Source organism: Myzus persicae, unplaced genomic scaffold, assembly GCF_001856785.1.
Source record: "Myzus persicae strain clone G006 unplaced genomic scaffold, MPER_G0061.0, whole genome shotgun sequence".
Lineage (NCBI taxonomy): Eukaryota > Metazoa > Arthropoda > Insecta > Hemiptera > Aphididae > Myzus > Myzus persicae.
The window spans coordinates 209,541-233,875 of record NW_019103315.1 but is presented as its reverse complement, the minus strand read 5'-3'; the positions used below and the strand labels follow the sequence as shown (position 1 = coordinate 233,875).

Sequence of the window (24,335 nt, the reverse complement as noted above, 5' to 3'; positions counted from 1 at the left end):
ATTATTGTAAATGTTTTACTGGTTTCCTTGTGTATAAATGTCGAGTAAACATCAAAGCTGTTTCTGAAGGAGTCATAGAAAAAAACCGATATTTTAAAAAATACGCCTCTGCGCCACATTTTGGCAAGTCAGAGATCCGTAGTTAGGCCCAACGGTACGCGTACCGAAATCGCTTAACTTTATGATATATTTCCCGTGAGACTTCTGACCATGGTTCATTCGTTCGTGCAATATATGCTGTGGTCAATACAGAGAAGTTTGGATGTTCAAAAGAGGAAGATGTAATTATATTAATGTATTGTACTATATTTTATACACTGTGGTCATAAATAGTAAGTTGATTAGGTTAAAATTAACGAACATAATTTTATGCTGAACATTAAATTTAATTAAAATAAATGTATAAAACCAATCGAGTATATGTTTGACTCATTTTGTACGAATTTATGTATAATTGATGTGATAACAGTAATGGGTGAGATGTATGTACCTAATATTCGATAAACATAATATTATAATATACAATTTACATATTTGATATTACGTATATTATATTAAATTAAATAACTTAAAATCTATATTTTAAACAATGTGGTTCTTTTAAAGAAAAAATTCTCATTTTATAGAAAAATCTTAATGTTTTTAAATTTATTGTTTTAAATTTTTTATATTCTAAAGCAGAATATTTTTCTAAAAATTTAAATACATAAACTTCAAATGTCCAACTAATAGGTAATTGATTTGTTACACTTGTTACTCCACTCTATTCATAGTTAATATACAATTAAAATATTTATAACTATTAACTGTCCGAAATTTCGATTTTCATAAATTTAATTTCTTAAAGTCAAAACTTAAAAAATGTATAGTATATTAGTTATTATTTTTGAGATTATAAATATTATTTCCAAAATTTAGACTAGTATCTGACACGTTATAAATAATTTTTGTATTGTTGATTGCACTTATAAATTCTGTGAACAATTTTGTGTTCGAGGTTATTGTTTTTAATAAGAAAAGAGCTTTGTGAGCAACAAAGGATTCCGAAAGTTGTTCTCTTGAAGTTGTTGATTGATATAATGGGAGGTTAGGCTTAAATGAGGCGACGATATGGTAGCGAGGTTTGATGTCGGGGCTTATGTTAATTTGAGTCTCTAGTAGAGAGATACCAGGGTTATGAATATATTAAAAATTGGACTAGCAATAATCCCCTATAGACATTTAATGTCAATAAAAAAATGTATTAGAGCTTTATCGAGGTTGACTGTTTTTGGAGGCTTATTTTAATAATAATAACTATTCATTTGTATCTGGTTCAAAATATACAACATATTAAACTGTTTACAGTTGCCTGGTGTGAACACTGTAAATAAATAAATAATATATATACGGTAAACTCAACTGCAGTACGTGATTATCATTTTAATAACACACTAACTACTTATATGGAATGACGCATGATAAATATACGTACTAGGGTTTCTTTTCGTGTACTACAACTTTGGAAGTTTGTATATTAAACTGTGTGATACATTAAATATTATAAAGTCTATACGGAGGTCATTTTGCTGGCAATTTTAGTGTATAATTTATTATCGATACTATAAAAAAAAAACGATTGTGCTTAGAAAATATGTTTTTACTGAAACATTGCCAACAGAATAACTGTTAGGCAGCAAAGAGGAAAAGATATAAACGTCAAACGCACAATAACGATCATAGCGTTTTCGTAATCATTCTATGTATGAAAGTAGAAAAATGCTAAAATTTTCAGTTGGAATCGTTTCAATTGTTTGTAATTTAAAACAGATTTGTATGGCAACTTCGAAGACAAATGTAACTATAATAATTTTGATTCTACCTATTTGTTTATTTATGTATAATGCATACGGACTATGTTTAATTATTTATAATATAGTAATAATATTATGATAAAAATAATAACATAAAAAATTAATAAGCAACAATAGTAACATAAAAAAAAAAAAATATAACAATTAATGAACTTCTCTATTAATATGAATTCAAATAAAACAATGGCCTTAATATTATGTAAGAGACATATTGAATTTTCAATTCAAATAATTTTGGTCCTTGTGATGTTTTAATATACCAGGTAATATTATATGTAACGATGAATGGTAAAAAGTTAACCAATTATTATTAAACAAGCACAGTAAATTAAAATTGGGAAAATCGGTTTTCATATTAATAAGCTATATAATTTGTACAATTCTTTACAACACTGTTTTGAATTTAAGAATGTATAGCACATGTTCCATTAAAATAAAAATTCTTAAATAAAGCTAAATAAAGAATGTACGATAAGACCTTAAATTTGTTGTTATTATAGTGTAAAAATAAATTATTTTATATTTCTTTGGTTGATTTATTATTGAAAAAAAGTATTTATATATAAGAAGTGTATAAGTGCATTTATTTAAAGTTATATAATTTATTATATTATATATTCGCTGTTATAATATTATTAAAAAACTCAAGTTACCGTGATGCATGTCCCTACTGTGGATCTACGCTTCAACAACAAAATACAATTTTCTTTTTATTTAAGTTCCGATTGACCATCCTAATATCTATAAATATTTAGTCGGTTTACGAGGAGGTGAAATTTTTGGATCCGATGCGAAGGTGAAAAGTTTTTTTTTTATTTACAATAAGAAACTTATTAAGCTCGGGCAGGTCTAGTAAAGGAGCATCCATTTTTCGGTCGTAAAAATCTCAGGTCCAGTATACGTTGCTACGGCAGTAACAGTAATAATAGTTTATTTTTATGGCCGTAATATTTTCGCGAACGTGACGAAAACTCATTGGATTTCCATCGTCATTGGTAAAAGGATGGGTAGGTTTTTTCATCGTTTCTTCTAGACCATTTCAGACGCAACAACCGGATAATTCTGATATAATATTACTCCATAAATTTTTTTTCCATTAAAAATTAATTATATCCGAAAACAGTTTATAAAATACCACACGTGTGGGGCAGATATCTATTTTGATGGCATTACAGGGATGTAGGGGGGGTATATTTTCCCATTTCGGTTTTAAAGGATTACTAGGCAAATTTTTGGTATGTTTGGGATCGGTCTTTGGCAAGGATTTCTTTCCCATATTAATGAAAATATATTTTATGTAACTTAATATTTTCCCATCTCGTATTTGAAACATAATTTGAATGATTGTGTAATTTTATTTGCCTATACGGTTGAGAATTTGATAAACAACAACATTCGCATCAGTTCAATGAAACGAACATGATTCAATAAGCAGGAGAAAGTACCTTTATATTAACTACCAATACATTAAAAACATTGTAATTAATTATTTGTTTAAAAGTGTAGGTCGAATTGCTGTCCCCATCTCAACGAAAACATGAAGTGACGCAACTGATGCGGGACTGTGGGGTTAAAAATTATGCCTCATAGAAAAATTTTAATTAATCCGATAATGATTTATCTACCTACCATCTCTAAAGTTGGAACTTGGAAGTAGAAAGTTACAAGCTAAGTACAATATTATAAACAATTGAAATAATAATAAATATTAATTCAGATTTAGGGAGTTGTGTAACAAGAACGTGAAATACATAATTTAAATATTAGTAAACAAATTGCATTACCCGGCTTCACCCGGGTTGAAATTAATCTATCTTTCTATCGTTTTCTGTTTTGCTTCAGTTGAATAATATAATACAAACACAATTACAATTTACAATGATTAATTTTATGATTTACTACTTCTTAATTCTGGACATATTTTTGATTGAAACACAAAAAAACAAGAGACAGATCAACGAATGCTTAAAGCCGACGTAGATCCAATACCCTTAAGATTGATATTCCTTTTTATGTGTTTACATAAAATATGTACGAAATTAAGTAAGTAAATCACGAATGGCATTCATAAAAGCAGTCTTTGTTATTGTGCTCACAAGTATTTGATTTTAAGTTAAATAATATAATTTCTGTAGTTAGTAATATTAAAATATACAACTAATTGCAAACATTAAAAAAAAACAGAATAATATCTGATTTTCGCGAACCAAAACTAAATTCGTGTGTGAGCCAACGTATAGGCTACATAAAAGGGTTGCAAAAATAAACTTTTAATATCCTTCGATTCTCAAGGAATCTATCGATATGACTTTTATCGAAAACTTTCCAATAGTTGTAGAGTATTGAGAGGACATTCAAACTAAGAAACATTCATTTTTATATTATATTTAATATAATATATAATATTTGTACATCTCTGAGTGGACCGGGGAATAAATGAATCCGAGTTTGTAATAATTGGAACATTTGTTTCACGAGAACCAATAATTACAAACAAAAATGTACGAAGAAGTGGTTATGGTTTCAATAGCTGATACCTGTGAATTCAATTCTCATACTCGGGATCAAAATAATTTGAAGTGTGCTAAGTTCAGAACCAATTGGTCATAAGCTATGGATTTGCAGGTACCATTTAAATGTAACTCGATAAAAAAATATTTGTATTAGCCAACAACTATCTATAATATTATCTATCTATCCATCGTTTCCGTTTTGCTTCAGTTAAAATAGTCTTGTTGTTTTTTTTTTTTGTCAAAATGAGTATTTTTCTTGTATACAAACCTTAACCTAACATTTTACCTCTAATATTATATAATATATGTTACTTAATTGTATATATTTGTATAGAATAGCTATATTATCCTTAATAACAAAATATAATACAAAAAAAAATTATTCTCAATCATGTAATAATTCTTTCATTATCTGTAACCACTGACCAATGACAACATTATGATAAATAGACAAAAAAATATTCGATTTTCGTGAGCCGAAACAATAGTCATGTGTGAGCCACCCTACAACAATCTAGGTATTGTGTTAAAACACGAAGATATAAAGTATAAACCCTTCCCGTTTCTCAATAAATCCATTTATATAACTTTTATTGAAAACAGTCCGGTAGTATTTAGCCTATAGATGACAAACATCAATTAATTTTTAAAATATGTATATTATAGACTATTATATTAATATAATTTATATTAAAATAAATCGTATAATTTAACGAACGAGTATAAAATATATACAATATACATATTATATTGTATCATACAGGTGGTTGTCCCGATTCAGTTTTTGGTAGCTTAAGCTTTCAAGTAATTATAATCATCCCGTTATGTGAACGGGAAATTACTAAATTTCACAAAATTAACATACGATTTGTAAGTTATTAGACGCCATTATAGTGTCGTAATGAACGCTCATCAATAGTATAGGTAATTTCGTGTGCGTTGTTGATGTATTTTGGACATTGACGAGCAGATTAAAGGGACCAGGCCATTTGTGTAATTGCATTAATTTATGAATACTTAGTCAGTACCAAACTCTAGTAATCGCTTGGGGTTATTTCTGTTACACGCGTCGAAGCATTGATTGCCATCATTACCAAGGTCCTGACCGGAAATTACGCGTTTGTTAAACTTGACGTATAGGCCCAAGTCTTTTGCACTCGAGACACCGATACGTTTATAATTTATTCAATCACTATGCAATTTTACACGTATAGAGTGTACTCACCTCAAACTTTGCCCATGTAAATCATATAATTTGGTGACACTTAACTGATATAAATGGATAAAATAAAATTAGCGTCTTCGAGATTAGGTAGTTAGTAGAAACTATTAATACAATAGCAAATAATTTAAATACACAAACAAATTATTTTTATCTCTTTGGATGCTTCAACAATGGACCATTAAACATATACATTATACAACTTACTAAAATGCAGCAAAGACACCAAATGGTTAAAAAACCATTTAACTAGAATCGGAGAGAAAATGTAAATTTTTATTTATTCTTAACATTTTTACTTAATTATTTATTTACTCCGATATAAAAAAAATATGATGTACTAAAAATCATTTTGTAATACTCTTACCACGGCCAATGATCAATGCAGTCAATGCTTTGTTTTTATCATAAAAAAATATTTTTCACGTAAATGTTAAAACTGTAAGATACTTTGCAGGAGTTAACGTAAATATTTTATTTGAAATTCCATTGAAACCATAACTCAATAGTATTACAGATATTTACATTTATTATTTATATCACATAATTTACAGTATAGCAAAATGTGAATAGAATAATATTATAGTATAGTATAAATACCAATAAGTTCTTATTTAGACATCTACATATATAATGATAAAAATTAGGAATCGAGATATTGTCAATATTCAATAAGGGAAACTTGTTTTTATCATTATGCATGGAGATAATTTTCAACTGGAGATAGTAGATGAGCATTATGCATTCTTATGTTCAACTGAAATATGTGTTGAGAATAATTTAACATAATATTTATTAGTCTAGCTGTTTTAAGGGCTATTTCATATCTGATAGAAGTCAAGTGAAACTTGAAGCAAATCCATTGCCGAACAAAAGGGTTTTATGGTCGTACAGATGTTCGTTGGATAATTTACCATACGAAGAGATGTAAAAAGTTTTCGTGCCCTACCTATGAAAATAAAATCGATTTTGCATATATTTCCGAACGATCCGAGTCCGATAGTCAAAAACTTATACTAAAGACGAGAACTTCTGTACCAACTCATTACTTCGGTTAGCCCTCTAACTGAAGAAAAAATCCTGCCTGCATATTTGTCTTCTTGTCCTGGATGATTTGGTCTTCATAGAAAAGTTTGATGGAATTGGAAATCGCCAACGTAGGTATAATATAATATTATTATTTGTGTTTTACCTCAACAAAGAGCATAATAATGGATGATCAATATGAATCGAGTATCGGTTGAACATAGGTAGGTTCTACAATAATTATTAGTACAATATTTTACTTACTTCTGAGGTATAAGCAACAAATGTGTTTTTTTTACAGCAGTTGATTTTAAATCATTGCATTACAGTAATAAAATGTTACAATAGTAACATTACGCACTGTCATTGCAGACATTAGTAAAATATATGTTAGCTTTGTCATTCGCAGGTACCCATAATAATTGTCTATTGAGTACAATCGATATAAATACACGGTTAAATAATACTATTCGAACTTTATCAAAACAAATACATTTTTCAATTTTTAAGTACCTACGCGTAGGTACTGTATTTTATTTCATTGAATAATTTATAAATATTACGTTCATCGTAAATATATTTTATTCTCGATTAAATCTGTTTGAATTGAAACTCGAGTTAGATTTAGGATTTAGGGATTTAATATAGATAAATAACATGACTTTACGGTTATGCCAGTAATAGTGATAACACTGAAATAAAAATAATAATATAAATGCAACATACCACTGGACTGCGTAAGGGACTGACACTGTGTGACAGCAGTAATTTTGCTACGTTTGCAGAAAAGCCCTGTTTATCATTGACGTCACATAATATTCTATTCATATATATATTATGATGCATCAATGCAGTGGCGTAACTAGGATTTTAGAGGACTGTGGCATAAAATATCCGAAATCCCTTAACACTTTAAAAATAAACAAAAGATAACTGTTCATTTTTTATGTTGAAAAATAAAAATTGTATTATAATGTAAAGCCAATTAATTGGTAAGAAACATACGTATTTAAGCCAGTTCAAGTATGGTTAAAATTGTATTAATTTTATTTTTTAGAATTGTACGTTCATACATTTCTGAAACAAACGTTTCATTTATGTCTTTTTTTGAATTTTGTTGTTGTTTATAATATCTCGTTAATTTAAATGTTATGTTTGGGAGTCTGGTGGTATTGAGCCACCTAGGCCTTTCTATTTTACGCCCCTGCATCAGTATAACAAATGAAAGTTACGTAATGGTAATATTACACGTGTGAAATACAATATTGATACGCAAACTGCAGTACTTAAACTTGCTGACAATGTTTGAATCCAACATCAGTTTAATATTTCAACGATACTGGTAAAGTTGTTCAGATAACAGCTTAAATCAAGTCCTACGACTTTGTTATAAAAATAAAAATTAAGTCAATATAAATATAATAACGACTAGTGTGTTGGTCAATGGATATTTTATGGTTTTTTACGTACCATTAGGATGGGTATTAATTTATCAAAATATCCCTTAAGTGAATGTTACAGAATTATTTTCAATTGATGTAGGTACGAAAAGCGATAAATGCACGCACAGAACTACTTAGAATGCTGGTTCTGACATCTACCTACTTATTTTATAAGAAATAAAACAAACCGAAAACACGGACATAAACTAAATCCGACAGAATGAGATAAAAATAAAACGAATTGCGGAAAACATTAAGGCAACGGCTTCACTGAATCCTAATACGCAACCATTTTTCTATAGCGCGGAAAAAATGTGTGAGGTATCGGTCGGGTAATGCACAACAAAGTTTGTTTTAGCTTATAAGTCTGTGTCCTGAGAATATTCATCTTACGACTACACGATCACACGAAAACCGAGAAAATCAATTATTATAAAATGTTGGACTTTGTGTGGTACAACAACTTAGGTAGGAATATTATACATTATACAATTATTGCTAAGATGTAACTCAAACATTAAAATATTGCAAATAGGTTATACATTTTTTACCCAATAGACAATAGTCACTTTAGTCTTCCGTTCAAGATGCCTCAGTTGTCAGCGCAATGAAACATAAATAATATCTTTAGTATCAGTTGTATAATGTATAACCTTACTATTCGTATCACAAAGAAAAGCAGGTCATACAGGAATAATCGGATGTATGTAACTTTAGTTAGAATAAAGTCGTTTCACTAAAAATAATAAATATTATCCATATAGAAATATAGAAATATGTTTGTTTATTTAATTCTTATGCTTAACTACTAAAATAATAAAATGCTGCATTGATTATAATTGACTCTACAGATTTTAATAATTATTAGCGAATATTGATTTATGCTATAGGTAGTTATGTATTTGACTGACAATGGGCATTACAATATATTAAACATTATTTTACTTTAAAGTTATGAAAATAGACAATAATAATTTTAATAACGTAAAAGTAGTTTTAAGTTTTAAGTTCGAACATTGTTCGGGTATATTGTGTTTTAGTATATTTTTAGTCTTGTGGTTCGTATAAATATTTTAATTTCATATATTGCATTAGATACTGTACATAGGTAATATTGCAATATACGATTAAATGCTATGCGATGTTTTTTAGTTTTATTCACTTTCTAACGAATTATAGCCCTGCGTGAAATAAACATTGAATTTATTAAAGACACACCGAAGCCCAGCCAGAGTAAAAATAATCTCGTGTGCTCAGTGACTAAATTATAGGTACCAGACGGTTTTAAGTCGATAGCGAAGGGATCGTTAAGACTGCTCTTTAAAAGTGCATATTTTGGTGTCATTATTCAAATATATGTGTAGAATTTATGGTACAGTAGTTTTTAATGCAGCTTTTTGTTTTTTCCTTACTAATAGATGTATAGACATCGCATTATGAATGTAAATATATTATGATAGTCATTTTTAAATTCAAGACTAAAGATTTATTAGTCACTGAGTGATTTTTGACGTGTTTGACAGTAAAATATGTTGAAAAATTACGTGTTACTGTTGCAGGTCTTATCTTTTATAACGAAGAATGATTAGTCGTATAAATTATCCTCACCACCACCGCCGCCACCCGCTCGTTCAACCGAACGATATAATATACCTACGTACCTCAGGTTGTCGACATTAATTGTTATGTGTGCTCGTTACTTACTCACACCTTGATGATATTCATTACTATCCGACTGCTATAGAGCTCGTGGAGTATTCTTCTGCTAAACGAGTCCAGTTCGACCTGGACCCGGGATATAGCTACGGGATGAGCATATAATAAGAATGGCAAAAAAAAAAAAGATACACCGGATTGTAAATGACGGCGCCTTAGGGTGATGTAAATTCCAAACACAATTAATTACGCTCCGTTAATCCTGTAGCGCACATCGCTTAGCCCATATTTCACTCACCGAGGTGGGATTTTAAGCTCCCGGGTGTTGCGTGGTAGTAGTAGTAGTAGTAGTATTCGTGGTAGTCGTGGTAGTAGTGGTAGTAGTGGTAGTTGTAATGGTATAGTAGCGGTAATCGTGGCAGTGGCGGCAGCAGCAGCAGCAGCAGCATTATTCTGTTGGTCAAGATTACCGCGACGCTTCCCGCTCTTTATATAGCCATTAAAAATTGCACCCTGACTTTAAACAAAAACTTTTGCGCTTGTCTTTGGAGATTCCGACACTGACGTGAACAAATAATACTTACTCGTTCTCGTCGCAGTGAAGATTTTCACGTGAATGATAACCGGTAGGGTTTTTTTTTCATCCCTAAAAACTGTCGGTGGGATATGGTCAGCCGAATCTGCCACCACAGAGATTTGGTTTTGGACTATGCTTTTTTTTTTATTATTCCGAGCTGAAAACAAGATTACCACCTATCTTAATCAGTCGTTCACATTTATCGTATTTGGCGCATGACCGTTAAGGTATCCGAACAAAGATCAATTGGATTAGAGACAAACATCCACTTTAAAATGTCACAGCATTATCGCACATAGCTTTGTTTGATACAGGATACAGCAACTTTTTTATACGATTTAAAGATTGAACATATACTATCATAAATCGATATAATATCGGTACTTATGTCTATGTATCAATCATTTTATACAGGCCCACCACCATCATGTTGCAATCGGTAATTTACGTAATCTTGACACGAGAATGAATACAATATCACACCCTACTACCCTAAATTTCTAAATTTAATGATATTAATAAATTAAAGTGCTTAATGAAGGGAGTAACAGTGTTATCGTTTCAAAGTGATAGGTTTTCATTTTGATTTTTTTTACTCAAAAGTTATTTCATTGCGTCATTACTTATTACCAAGCTTATCTAAAATTCAAGAAGTGTTATAAAATGTCTTATCAACTTTTTCTATCGAGAATACCATATAAAATCCTTAGTTGGCACATCGATCCCGTTTTTTCGGTAGTTTTTAGTCGCTCAAGTAAAAATCAAGATAAAAATCAAACAATATTGAAAATAACTCAGTAATTATGATCTTAACTGCGTTTCGTTTATAGTTGTCTTTAGGTTGTCTTTAGAACACAATGATTTCAAGTCGAGACTTGTTATATCTGCATAATTGTTGGCTATTTAGATACATTTTATTGTATTTCATACTTGGGGACTATAAGATGTAGGTTTTTATAAAGAGGTCAGTAAAATATTTAATGATGATATATTATACAATATATTACTATTATTATACAAATAATTACATTATTGAACAATAAATTATAGTATTTACTATTTTTATCATAATATTAATAAAAGAGATGGCATGAGGACAATGTAATATTACCACTATCTTAAGTTTTAGTTTAAATATATATGGTTTGAACTTGAATTTGATTAAATATTAATTAATTTTTTATTTTTACTGTACTGACAATTTGAATAACAGTTTGAGTTTTTATAAATACAAGTAATTTAAGTAATATTAGTAATATTATGATTTTGGTTCATTCAAAATAATAACTGCATTTACCCAAGACATCATGTTCATTTTATAAAATAAAGTTATGAGTTTTCTATTATTAGTTTTAGATTCTAAGGGTTTTAGAATGTTTTTTTTTTAATGTTTCTTTTATCGAATTTAGTTATTTTGTAATTAAAAAAATATTGGCTTTATAGACTTGTAATTTTCGCCATTAGGTGTCTTAATATTTCCATCTTATACACACAATGCAATTACTAAAATTAAATAGGCTATTTTTTTTTTTTTGCTATATGTATCACGAAATCATTTACACCGTTGTACGGACGTATGGTACGTTGGTATTGATATAAACTAATAAGTTATAAGTTGTAGCACTGTTATGATATAATATAATGTAAAAAATACTATGTTTTTGGAAAAAAATAGTTTATCCATGAACCCATTGTATTACCAGTAGAAAAATAAATTATTAATTGTGTATATAATAACCTATGTATCCAGTATCCACTCAGAATTACTTTTCAAATACACTGATATATAATTGAATTATAATTCAGCACATATATTACCTATAGTTTAAGTAAGACTCAAATACTTGATGATGACGCTCGAAACTCGAAACACAGCAGAGTGAGTTCACTGGTTTTTAATAATAATTATTAAGAATTTTGTTAATGCTATTATTTCAAAAGTCATAACTTATACTTTATTGAAATTAATTTTCCATTGTACTCCCAGCCTTAGTGTTATAATTTAAAAATTAATAAAGGATTAATATTTCAGAACGTCTTTAAAAAAAAAACATAATAATGTGAATAATATTTTATCATAAGATATTTATGTATTTATATTTTATATTACTAAAATACTTGCTGCTAAACTTTCAAAATAAAAAAGCTATTACTTCTTATTTCTGTAACTCATACATACCACCTACCTTGTAACGTATGCACCAATGAATGTGCATAAGAAAATAATAAATGTGCATACTAGTTTTTATATAATGTGAAAAGTTTAAATCTTGCTACAAGTGAGGTCATGCATAAAATGAATATTTTTTGCAATACTTTGCCTCCAAAAAGAAAAAAAAGAAATGAACGAAACTTAAGACCAGTATTTTCAGTATACGCGGAAATATTGTATGCTAAATAAATTAGCGGTTTAAATATTTTTTTGATAAGTACAAAAAATGAAATGAATGAATGTCAACCATATTATTTCGAATCCAATAAATTCCAGAAAAAGAAAGCTAATATTTAAAAGTATTAATATTGTTTTGTATTTAAATAAATTAGTATTGAATGTATATTATACTTAATAATATTTATTTATAATATAATTATATAATACATTTTTGTTTTTAATTTTTTTTTTTTTTTTTTGGAGCCCTCGGTGACATAGGCCATTGGGTTATGTTTTTAATTAACTTACTATTGAAACCATTAGTTTCAACAATTATAGTTTTAATTATAAAATAATTAATGCGAAAAACTTGTGTTATATATAATATTATAGTCAATATTAACTGTTAAATTTTATTATATATAAAAAAAAAATTATACTAATTTGGTTTAAAGCACGTTTAAGACGTTCTATACTAATTTTGTTTCCTAAAATAATTGAGTTGTTTATTAAAAAAAAATTAATATATATTTAATGTAAAAATACTAATTTTATGTATGTATCAATGTTGAATAATAATTAGTGAATTATAGTATTATAAGTATTCATATTCCTACGTTCACAAAATATGAATTGTATTTATTACGCAGGTAATTTAAATCACTATTCTTAATCTAGGGTCTCATATTTTTTCCACAACATTCCAGATACATTGATTATTAATTATTAAGCAATGTATTTTTGATAAAAATTAATAAAATCATCTATTAAGGTTATTATTCATGTGGCATATTTAGTATTTACCAATACTTTACCTATTAAATAATTCATTCTCTGATATCAAAATAACTTATTATACAAATTGTATGTATAGATTTCTTTTATTTTCTCCCTTAAAAAAGCTCATCATCCAATTTTGAATAACTTATGTAATAAGTTATTACTTAGAGCTGGTTAAGCGCATCAAAATATTTTTGTTTTAACTAAAAGAGATATGAATTTTGAACGACTTAAATGACATACAAAATAAATACTTATCTCATTACTGTACAACTATAAGAATATTATTTAACTATAACTTATAGAACTTGGTTAATAGTAAAAAAAATCAAATGTTAATCATTTACATTTTTTACAAAAACAAACCACATAATTATTTGTTACACACATTTTATACTATTGTTATTGGTTTATTAGTATTGAATTAATATTAGTTTATTTTAAATGACTTACCAAGTATTATGAACTGCTGATTAATCTAGTTTTGTGTTTGCCAATATAATTCTGTCATCACGTTGGTAACTGTGAAAATATAAAATGAATTCATATAAATACTAAATTACTAATCGCTTTCGAAAGGACCTTAAATTGATACTAATTTATAACTTCATATTATTATTTCATTATTATTATTATTATAGAAGTATAAAACAATGGATGTGATCAAATAAATGAACAATAGCTATGTATCCATGTAGGTATTTGAATATAATATTATTTAATATTATTTTATTATAATATATGAAAATAAACCAATTAAATTCAATATTGCACTCTTACGTACATTATTCACGTTTAGTTTAGTGTACCGAAATATATTAAATGTTTATAATAGAATTATTCACGGTTATAATGTAATGCCTATTGCCTACTATGACATTCGAATAATTGTGTCAAATATTATTATACTCATCGTACGAAGTTTTTAAATATTTTTTTTTTCTTTGAGATTTTTTTTTCTTTGAGGTTTTTTTTTCTTGTTATTTCATACGGTTACTTTATTAGACAATTTTACATAATGTAATTAATGAAGATTATATTTTAAAATTGTTAATGAGGTCTAAAAACGAAAACAATTAATTCATGAAAAAATAATAACGGAATCGCTAAAACAATGTCAGGCATTCAGTATTTAAATTGCAAAGCTAAAAGATTAAACGAAACGACGGAAGAAATTTAATAATAGCAGTTAATTTAGTATGGAATGTTGATTTTAAAAGTAACTCATTAGATTGATAAATATCACGAAGTGTGAGAAAAGCGAATCGAATAGACACCTTATACAGTGTTAAATGATGAGGCTAAAATTGCTTCATCACATTATTGAGTCACGGTAAATATTTTATTACATTTTGAATAAGAAGGTAGGTGATGGCAGATACAATTTGTATGAACATCCAAAATTAACAGGTCGTTTATTGACGGGATAACTAATTGTTGTCTAATCAATTACAGATAATAGAGATACATTTTCGACGAACAATGTACACATTAGTAAAAGGACATTGTCAATATTATTACCCATTTCACACCGCATAAATATTGAAACGTCTGACCAGTTGAATATATTTTCGATACTATTCGGGACGATTAATTATTATAATATGCATATTGTTTCAGTTGAGTGGATACTATTTATTTTTTCCACTAAATTGTTGTACCTATAGGTACAACCGTTCGGGTTTTGAGTGATTTTTAATACGCACAGGTGGATGTGTGTATGGAACATGGATGAAATTTGGGCAAAATAGAAATCAAATCAATTACCATATTATTATACCGAATATGCATATTAATCAGAGTGTATAATAATATCCATATTCCGCACACATAGGTACACCTATGTATACCACTCTACAGGTATATACCATATCACGGTACCTACTGCACACGTTATAACCTCGACATATAATTTTATTACTCGCAACCACGTACAGTTTTCCACGAATAAGCTAACTTGAGCCAGTGAAAACCCCCCGAGATAGATATTATTGTGAATATACTGTTCATCGAGGAAGGGCTTAAAGATTTATTTTATTTTTAAATTAAGTCAAAAAGTATATAAAAGTATATATTATAACTATAATCTACATACATATGTTCATGGTATCGTTAACTGTAAGCGTTACGACCTATACAGTATACATGTAATATTATTACCACCAAAAGAAATTTTAGCAATTTTTCGTGTAAAAAGACTGTGATGCTAGAGTGATGTGAAACACGTCTTGTTTGAGTTTATTTACTCATGCATACATGCAAACATTGTTAAATCATGACTACACTCGGATAACGCTTCTGCAGATAGAGGAGCTCATGTCGTCTTTACCCGATTATGATTTTGTTAAAATTAAGATGTTTAACTGTAATTTTTTCATCATTAATATTGCTGTCGCATCCTAAACCACAGAGAAATATTCTGAAATAGATCAGAGAGCGGTTTTGAGTTTATCTTTTATTTATACACCCGACAAAATTAACGTTATCTGAAAAATCAAGACGTTGAACACAACACGTCACGTGAAACCAGCCATAGCTCGATAGGTGGGTTCATCGCTCGAGTCAGCAAGGATTATTAAATCCTTTGCCTATAAATATCATAATGTAATATACTTGCTACTGGGGTCTTGCCATTACCTATACAACAGGACACAGGATTCTAGATCAAACAGCAGCTCGTTTATGCAGTCGTCGAGGATCACGAGCGATTCTCACTTGTTAAAAAAATACAAATAATCTCTGTATTAGTCTCTCTGACGACGTTTGAATGCCCCAAATAATTGCCCCGACATTTGCAGCCGGCAGCCAATTATAAAAGCTATAGCAGAGTACTCAGCTGGTATACCAGGTACCTAAATAAGAAAACGTATACGCGTTCGAGTGCGTAATCTGTCCACAAATGACAAATGTATTGCCGAGAAAAAGATACGTCATATTTTACCCGTACTTTTAGCATGTAATATACACACAGTAGTTTTCATTTTGTTTACGTACAAATGGCTTTGGTGCCCGAACGCATTTCGAGGGTTCGCGTGTACTATTTTCTCGCTCATTTACTTCAAGAGTCTGCGAGTTTTTTTTCTTTTTATAGCGGCTGTTCAAATATTTTACTTTATACATGTGGATACATAAAACTATAAACACACACACACACACATACATACATATATAATATAACATAATCTATGTGTTTATATATAGATTTTTTTATAGTACAAGGAGCACCGTCAACATTCACTTAAACCACCTGCTTACTACAATGCACTCATTGTAAACCACCAGTTTTCTACCTTGGTCACATATATTATACGTATATTATGTGCTCTCTGTCGAACTCGCATTCAAATCGAGAACGCCTTTTGCAGTCGTTTTACAAAAATAATAATAACTTGTAGAAATCCAATGAAGGCACACCAATTTACTATAATCGGAAAAAAGTTCATTAGAACTATATAATGAGACGCAGAACAGTGTTGGGCTAAATCCGGGGAAGTGTGGATTGGTAGGATAGGATTTTCAGATGGATTTCTTGTCAAAAAATAATTGATACAGATTAAAGAAAAATATAATCCACCAATCAATAGCTATTTAAAATTAAATGAATGTATTTTATTCACTTTATGAGAAAAAAAAACACTCAGAGATTTAACATAATATAAATACGTTAGTGCTTGAATGAATTAATATTTATTGGTGCAATTTTAAAATATATCGTTTACAATAAATAACTTTTTATAATATGATGTTGTTTTGGTTTTTGTGATTATATTTAGACTTGAACTACATGTTAAGCAATCATAATGTATCAATTTTTTTCAACCTGTTCAGTATTTCTTCCGGTAAATAATGTTATAACCTGAAGGTTTCATGAACAATTTTCGCTGTTTATTATCCCGTCAGATTAAAACGATGAAAAATAGTTCCCATAATCGTAAGCATTTACATAAGTATAAAGATAAACAAGTAATTTATAATTTTTTTTGTAGTTTTCGAACACGTAGGTCAAAAATAAAAAAATACATTATGTAAAAATATAATATTTATTTACCCCGGAAAAAGCATATGAGTACCTCTGCGTATTTAAAAATAATTTTAATACATATCTCCCGATGGCCTTGCTGCCGAGGGTTACCTTTATAAATAAAAAAAATAATTTTGAAGTTTTTTACAAGACTAGCACTAATGAGATAAATGTGCACACAAATGATCATGCCCATATTCTTTGAGGGTACTCAGATATTATAAAACTATTATGAAACTGTATTGTTTTTATTGAAAGCCAATGCAACATATTTATCAAAATGTCTAGACGTGGAGCTAAGTGGGGACGTTTGAAACAGAGAGGGCCATGGTGGCAGGTCTATCTGCGTCATCTGCCTCCGTAAATAATACGCCACTGCGTAAGCGTGAAAAGTTTTAGGAAACGTAGGTACACAGTTCAACAACAACTTTCCACGTTCGTCTAACCTTGTAAGTGTAATGGGGATGGGGTGGGGTGGGGGGAGGAAGGAGCTCACAATGTAAATATAAATGTACATCAAATATCCAAAATGTGTGAATTATTTTATTTACCCACTAAGGTACATACTATGTACAAACTTATATGGCACAACTGTAAAATTTATGAGCTCCAACATGACTTCATATTAATTCTATGTCATATAATATGGTAATATAGAAATACAGTAATAAATATTGATGATAGCACATAATCTCACTTTGATCATTTTAATATCGAATTTCGTTTATATTTTTTTTTCATTTATTTCTATGGATACAGTTTTCATTTATAACAGTCAAACATTACAAGTATTTCGATTTAAAAATATAGTTTACGCTCAAATAATGATATTATGGTTGTTTTTTAAACCATATAGCGCATAGGTTTGAGCTATGTGTTTTTATATTTATTACAACAGATATATGCGATAAGTAATATATAATTTATTTTGGCATTCATAAATGGGTTTTTTACACTGTTTAAACTTTCCTATAGAGTCTGCCTGTCTTGCGTGATAATATTAAGTTCAGTGATACGGACATTTTTTTGTCGATTTTCGATGTATCAATATAATTATAGCCATACATATTATGTTGAATATTATTTGTCGATGTCTTGTCTTGCATGGCAAGAACAGAAAATAATAATAATAAAATAATAATTCATATATTACTGCAGGTTGATTTGTTCAGTTATTATTTTTATTATTAATATTTTTTTTTTTTCTTAATTAATTAAATATAATAATATATCGATTATGCAATAGTAACAATCACCGATTTAAACAAATCGTTGAAGTACGATGTATTAGCCATTAGGTATATGTCACTAGGTATAGTGGTATATGTCATTCAAATAACAACAATAATTAAATCATTGTTTTTACATAGGGACCAGACACAGCACAAAAAGGAACGAAATGAACGAGAGATACACGGCAAGAGATCAATGCAAAGATAGGTTTACAACAACCTCTCACGTTCCTTTGTGTACCAAGCCGTCATTCGCATTGAGTTACACACCTGTCGTTTTCCCACATCTCATATTATCCCGAAACAACGGATTCTTCAGCCACCGGACACTTGACTACGTAGGTATAACCCATAATTTTACTCTTTTTGCCATTCTATTATAAGTGCCTAGGTACTACATATCAAGCCCATTTTTACTGTAGCGTTGATAGAGTCGACAAACTCCCTTGCTGACCGACTGATTTCTGCTTTTGACGTCATATGACAGTAGTTGAAGTTGAATATATTTATATTTCATCATGCGACTTTAAATAATTGTGACTTATTACATATCTATCTAAAATTATAGAAATACGTGGGAGCATACATGTATGGAAATAAAAAAACTCGATTTAACTAAATCCATAGGTAATCATAATGCGCACGAGTAGTATATTTTTATCTTTATTTCTCGCACATAGCAATAATATTAATATTAATCGGAACACCTTCATGAAACACTGGGCCCCGACGAAGAATCCATCAAAAATATAATTTTATTTTTGAGAGACATTCAATTGTAAAATTTAAAAAATATAAAAAATCTAAATAAAAACTATTTGTAAAATAAATATTAGGTAGAAAAATAGATTATGGATGAAAAAAAAACTTTTTCAAACACTAAATCAACCAGAATATTAGTTTTTTGGAACAAACAGGTCAGTTATTTTAAAACTTATCATTAAAATCTATTACAGAAAAGTATTGATGTTTTCGAGAATATTTTTTATACATAATTTTACACAAAATTTGAATGAATTAATTATTACGAAATGACATCCTTGAAAAAAATATGATAATATTTTTATCTAAACTATTTTTTTTCCGAGAATTATGTACTAAAATAAAATCCAATTATTATGAACGAGTTATTAATTAAATAAGTATGTACCTATTTAAAGTTATATGAAATTGATTAAATAATATGAAAATTCGCAGAAAAATATATTCATCAACAAAAAAAATAACAACAATAAAATATAAGAACGAATTCACTTAACGTTTTTTTATAAACGTTTTGTAATAAGTTCAATTATGTAAAACAAAATTTCAAAAATATTAAAACTTTTAAGTCATTTTGTGATTACCTTTAAAATAATCACCATAATATAGAATATCATCTATTTTACACCTACATTTTTTTTTAAGCTTTAGTCAATTGTATGGTTTTCAAAAAAAGCAGATGTACTCGTAGATAAATTCTTATTTTTAAATATGTTTTATTTACTATCCCGTAAAAATAAAAATATCCTTAAATCTTGTCTTAGAAAACAATATTAAGGTAGAATCCGTTGGATGAAAAACTTTGGATATAAAAGTTTTGTTATGGTAAATGCATTAAAATTATTTGGCATGTTTAAAAATAATATTTTACTTTAGAAATTCAAAATATATACGCTAAAAAAATATTTAATTTTTTTGCCATTAAAAAAATAACTTGTACATGAAAATTTTAAAAGTTTTTGTTTTATATTATCGTGAAACATATATAATATACTTTTTTCACCACTAAACTCTCCGGAAGTACGTTTGTAATTCCTCGGGGTATATATACTATAATAATATATATAATATAATTTACAGATTAGTTAAAGTATTTTCTGTATTCAGTAGATTTTGGTTTTTAACCACAATTCAATTTGTGTCTGAACAACTATTTTTATAAAAATAAAACTCATAACTTTAATAAACTTTAATTAAGAATCTTTTAATGTAACTCTTTTACCAAAAATAAATATTGTGCGCTACTTTTTTTTTGTAGTAAAATGTAATCAGTAAAACAATAAACTGTACTGGATATTACAAGATTTTATTAGAAATTACAAGTTGTTAAATCGAAAAGATGCTTAAATCATAAATCCTCATAGTTTTATAATGTATAATCTTAGTTCACCGTATGTAAAGTATGGTGTCATATAGGTGTCTTCTAAGACCATACTACAACTTTGCCAATTCCGTAAGTTTGTATGACATATGCCAACTGTGCACATATCAATGTGTTTACTCGTAGTAACTTTGTAATACCTTTTAACATTCTTATCGATATTAAAATTTAAACGTCGTGTATTACACCGTGGTAGAATAAATTAAATCATAAGGCCTCTAAATATTAAGGTACTAATAACTACAGCCTAAGTATTATTTCAATTTTTTCAATGAACGATAGTGTTTAACTATAACTATAATAATATTATGTCATTTATGTGTAGCTATAGTTCTAGCTTCCAATATATTTATATAAAAAAATTATGCATATTATTATATTCTATTTCCGATATCTGTTGAATGTTGTAATACCTATCTATAAAGAACCTTGTATTCGATTATCAAGCTTCAGCAATTAATCTTGAAAGCATAAGGAGTTGTTAACTTTAAAATAATTTGAAAATTTAAACCTCAAAAGCTTGAAATCAATTTTATCAGAAATATCAGAAACTATTGGTTTGGAAATATTGTAGTTTTTTTAATTTTTTCCCAATTTCATAATATTTTTTATAGTAATGATAATTTTAACTTTTAACTGCCCAAAATACCATCTAGATTCAATTTTCTGCTCGAATCCACCCACCAAGTTGAACATTTGTAGCATTTTTACTCAACCGAAATACAATAACAGATACAACAAACAACAAATAAAACATTTACCGACACATTATACTACGTGAAACGCATTGGTTCATTCATCACTCCGGTCATAATGTACAATTCTAAAATATCTCCTTGCTAAAATTATGAATTGTAAATTTGTCTTCCTACAAAAAATTGATCCATGTATGACCTAAACATTAATATTCATGTCACCAAAATCATAAATATCTGTTTTGCTAGCTTGTATTATTATTTAATCTTATTCCAGAAAACTCCATTCTAGATTTAACTGAAAATTATTTTGCGCAACAATAATAATGATTTGTTTGTGAATATTTTTTGACAGTTTTCCAATTTGACATTGTTTTTTTTTATTTTCGCCACATAAACATTAAGTTTAAAGTTGGAACGAAATTACAATCTGAATAATATATAATCATATACGCGCTTATTATTCGCGGTGTCTGCGGAGCGCACCTTTATACGGTTCGTGACATTTTTTTTATTTTACCGACGTTATTATTTCGCTACACGACACGTCCGCTGCACACTGGCGGCGGGCAGCGTGGGGTCGTCCTTATATACGGACGTCCACCAGTTCGCGAAACGCGGGCGAGCCATGTGTGCGCATGCGCGAGATCCTGTACAAATTTTATACCTACGCAGTCGTCCCGGGCCTAGGTGTTTTCGCGATAAATTCGTAATTTCAAATGTACTCGAGGACTGCCGAAAAATGTATTTCACTCGGGGGAGACACACACGCGGAACAGACGCGGTGGCGCGCGTATGGAGGAGAAAGGCTTGTGATAATAATATTATGGAGGAAGCGACGGAGGAGGAGGGCGCGATGGTCGACATTGCAGGCGGTGGGGGTGGCGCATATTATATTATATTACATGGTATGGAGGTGCGTTGTTTTTAGCGTTTTCTCGGCGAATTTATGGCGACACCACATATATAACGCGTTAGATTAATGAATCTTCTGGGCCCGTTCAAATGCGCCGCACCCTCTTCCTCCGCTACCCTTACGGTGCGCGTTTAACGAGTTTTCGTGCTTAATTAACCGAAATCGACCTGTGTACCACCGCGTGTATTATATTATATTTATATATAGGATACATTATTGGTACATCACGCCTACACGTCTATCGCTACACGAGCAATAGTAGGTATGCCTAGGTATAATCTGCATTATTATATTATACAGGATGATTCGCCGAGCCTGCTTAACCCTAATTTTTTTTCTTCATTAATGCAGTTATTTGAAATCTGATTTTGGAATTTTTAATTATTTTTGAAGACCATATTTTAAATTTCTTGAGATTTTTTGTGCTATGCCTACTCGAAGAGATACAGACTTCTGCAGTTTTTCAAATGACAACCCTCCTATCTATTTAACTGTAAATTATTTTGTGGATATTTTTTTTTGAAGTTATTTAATTTAACCTTGCGCACAAAGTCACGTACTAAAAATAATATGTCTATGATAATGGGTTTGGAAGATATTATATGTACATTAATATTTATTGCTTATAAATATGAACTGAGTATAATAAATACTAGATCCAATATTACATTTATTTTATATTTGTGTTAAACTATTTTTAAGTACCATAATATCCTTTAAAACAATAATTTAATAACTGTAAACCTACAATTATGTAATATAGTAAAATGGGAGGGGGCTTAATTATTTTGAATAATTTACAGTAGAAAAGGAGTGGGGAGAATAGATTCACATTTGATAAACCGAAAATGTGGTTTTTAAGTATGTATAATGTATATACATTTAAAAATTACCCAAATATCAAAATTCGAATACAATTTAAAACATAGGGGTGAGCATGACACTCTTGGTGAATCACGTTGTATACCAACAACAGCTTGTAATACGCGCATTGTTATGACAAAAAAAAATTTACCGTTGCGCTCATTTATAGCCGTAGGCACCCGAGGTGTAAGCGCAAAACGGTTATTTAAAAATGGAGTTCGGATTTCACTGGCGGAAAACTAAACGGAAAACGGTCTCGCGAGCACGAAAAATCGTGGAAAAAACGCCGAAAGATTGATGGGAGGCCGTTTTCTCCGCGCGCGCGTAAAGTCCTATCCCTGTGTTTCGAACCGTTTACGCAACGTCGTGAGCCGTACAAATACATACTACCATTGCTCCCACGCCGACGCCTTTATATCGGGTCGGGTCGGGGTGCACGCCATTCGCCGGTGTGATTGATGAGACTCGTCGTGCCACATCCGAGAAGAGATTTGACTTTCCCACTCGTCCCTCGGGGTGTGTGTGTGTGTGTGTGTGTGTGTGTGTGTGTGTGTGTGTGTGTGTGTGACAGTGTGCGTGTGTGCGAGATATGAATAAGTCGATTAGTAATAATAATTATAAGCTTAAAGCTCGTTTCTCGTCGCTACCGAGTGGAGACGAGGACACGTTGCTGTGGCGCCGATATCGTCGTGATGACAGACACAAGACGTGTAAGCCTCGCGCTACAGAGATATCGTCATCCCACCTACTTCCGACCACCTGTATTAATACAATAGTTAATAATAATATATCGCTACAGCGCCCGTATTGTAATATTATTGTTTTAGTAGCACGCGGTGCACGTAATTTATTAATATTGTGCGAAAAAAGTCTGACTGTGCGTTTATAATGTAACATTATTATTATAATATAAACGTACTCAGACACGGTAGAAATCGTTTAGTACACGTCAAATCGGTTAACCACATTCATTGTCACGTCTAATTTTTATCCTACGCCTTCTATTGTCGCGTGTTGAGTGAGA

General features: G+C 29.4%; 1 protein-coding gene across 3 annotated transcripts in view; it reads right to left on the bottom strand.

Moving 5' to 3' along the window:
* Positions 1–24,335, bottom strand: part of LOC111034234 — a 289,529-nt gene that overhangs the window by 80,677 nt on the left and 184,517 nt on the right. For all 3 annotated transcript variants that reach the window (XM_022315353.1, XM_022315352.1, XM_022315354.1), the window contains one exon: positions 13,894–13,962. The gene's annotated coding sequence lies outside the window, so the exon portion shown is untranslated. The remainder of the gene's footprint in view (positions 1–13,893; positions 13,963–24,335) is intronic.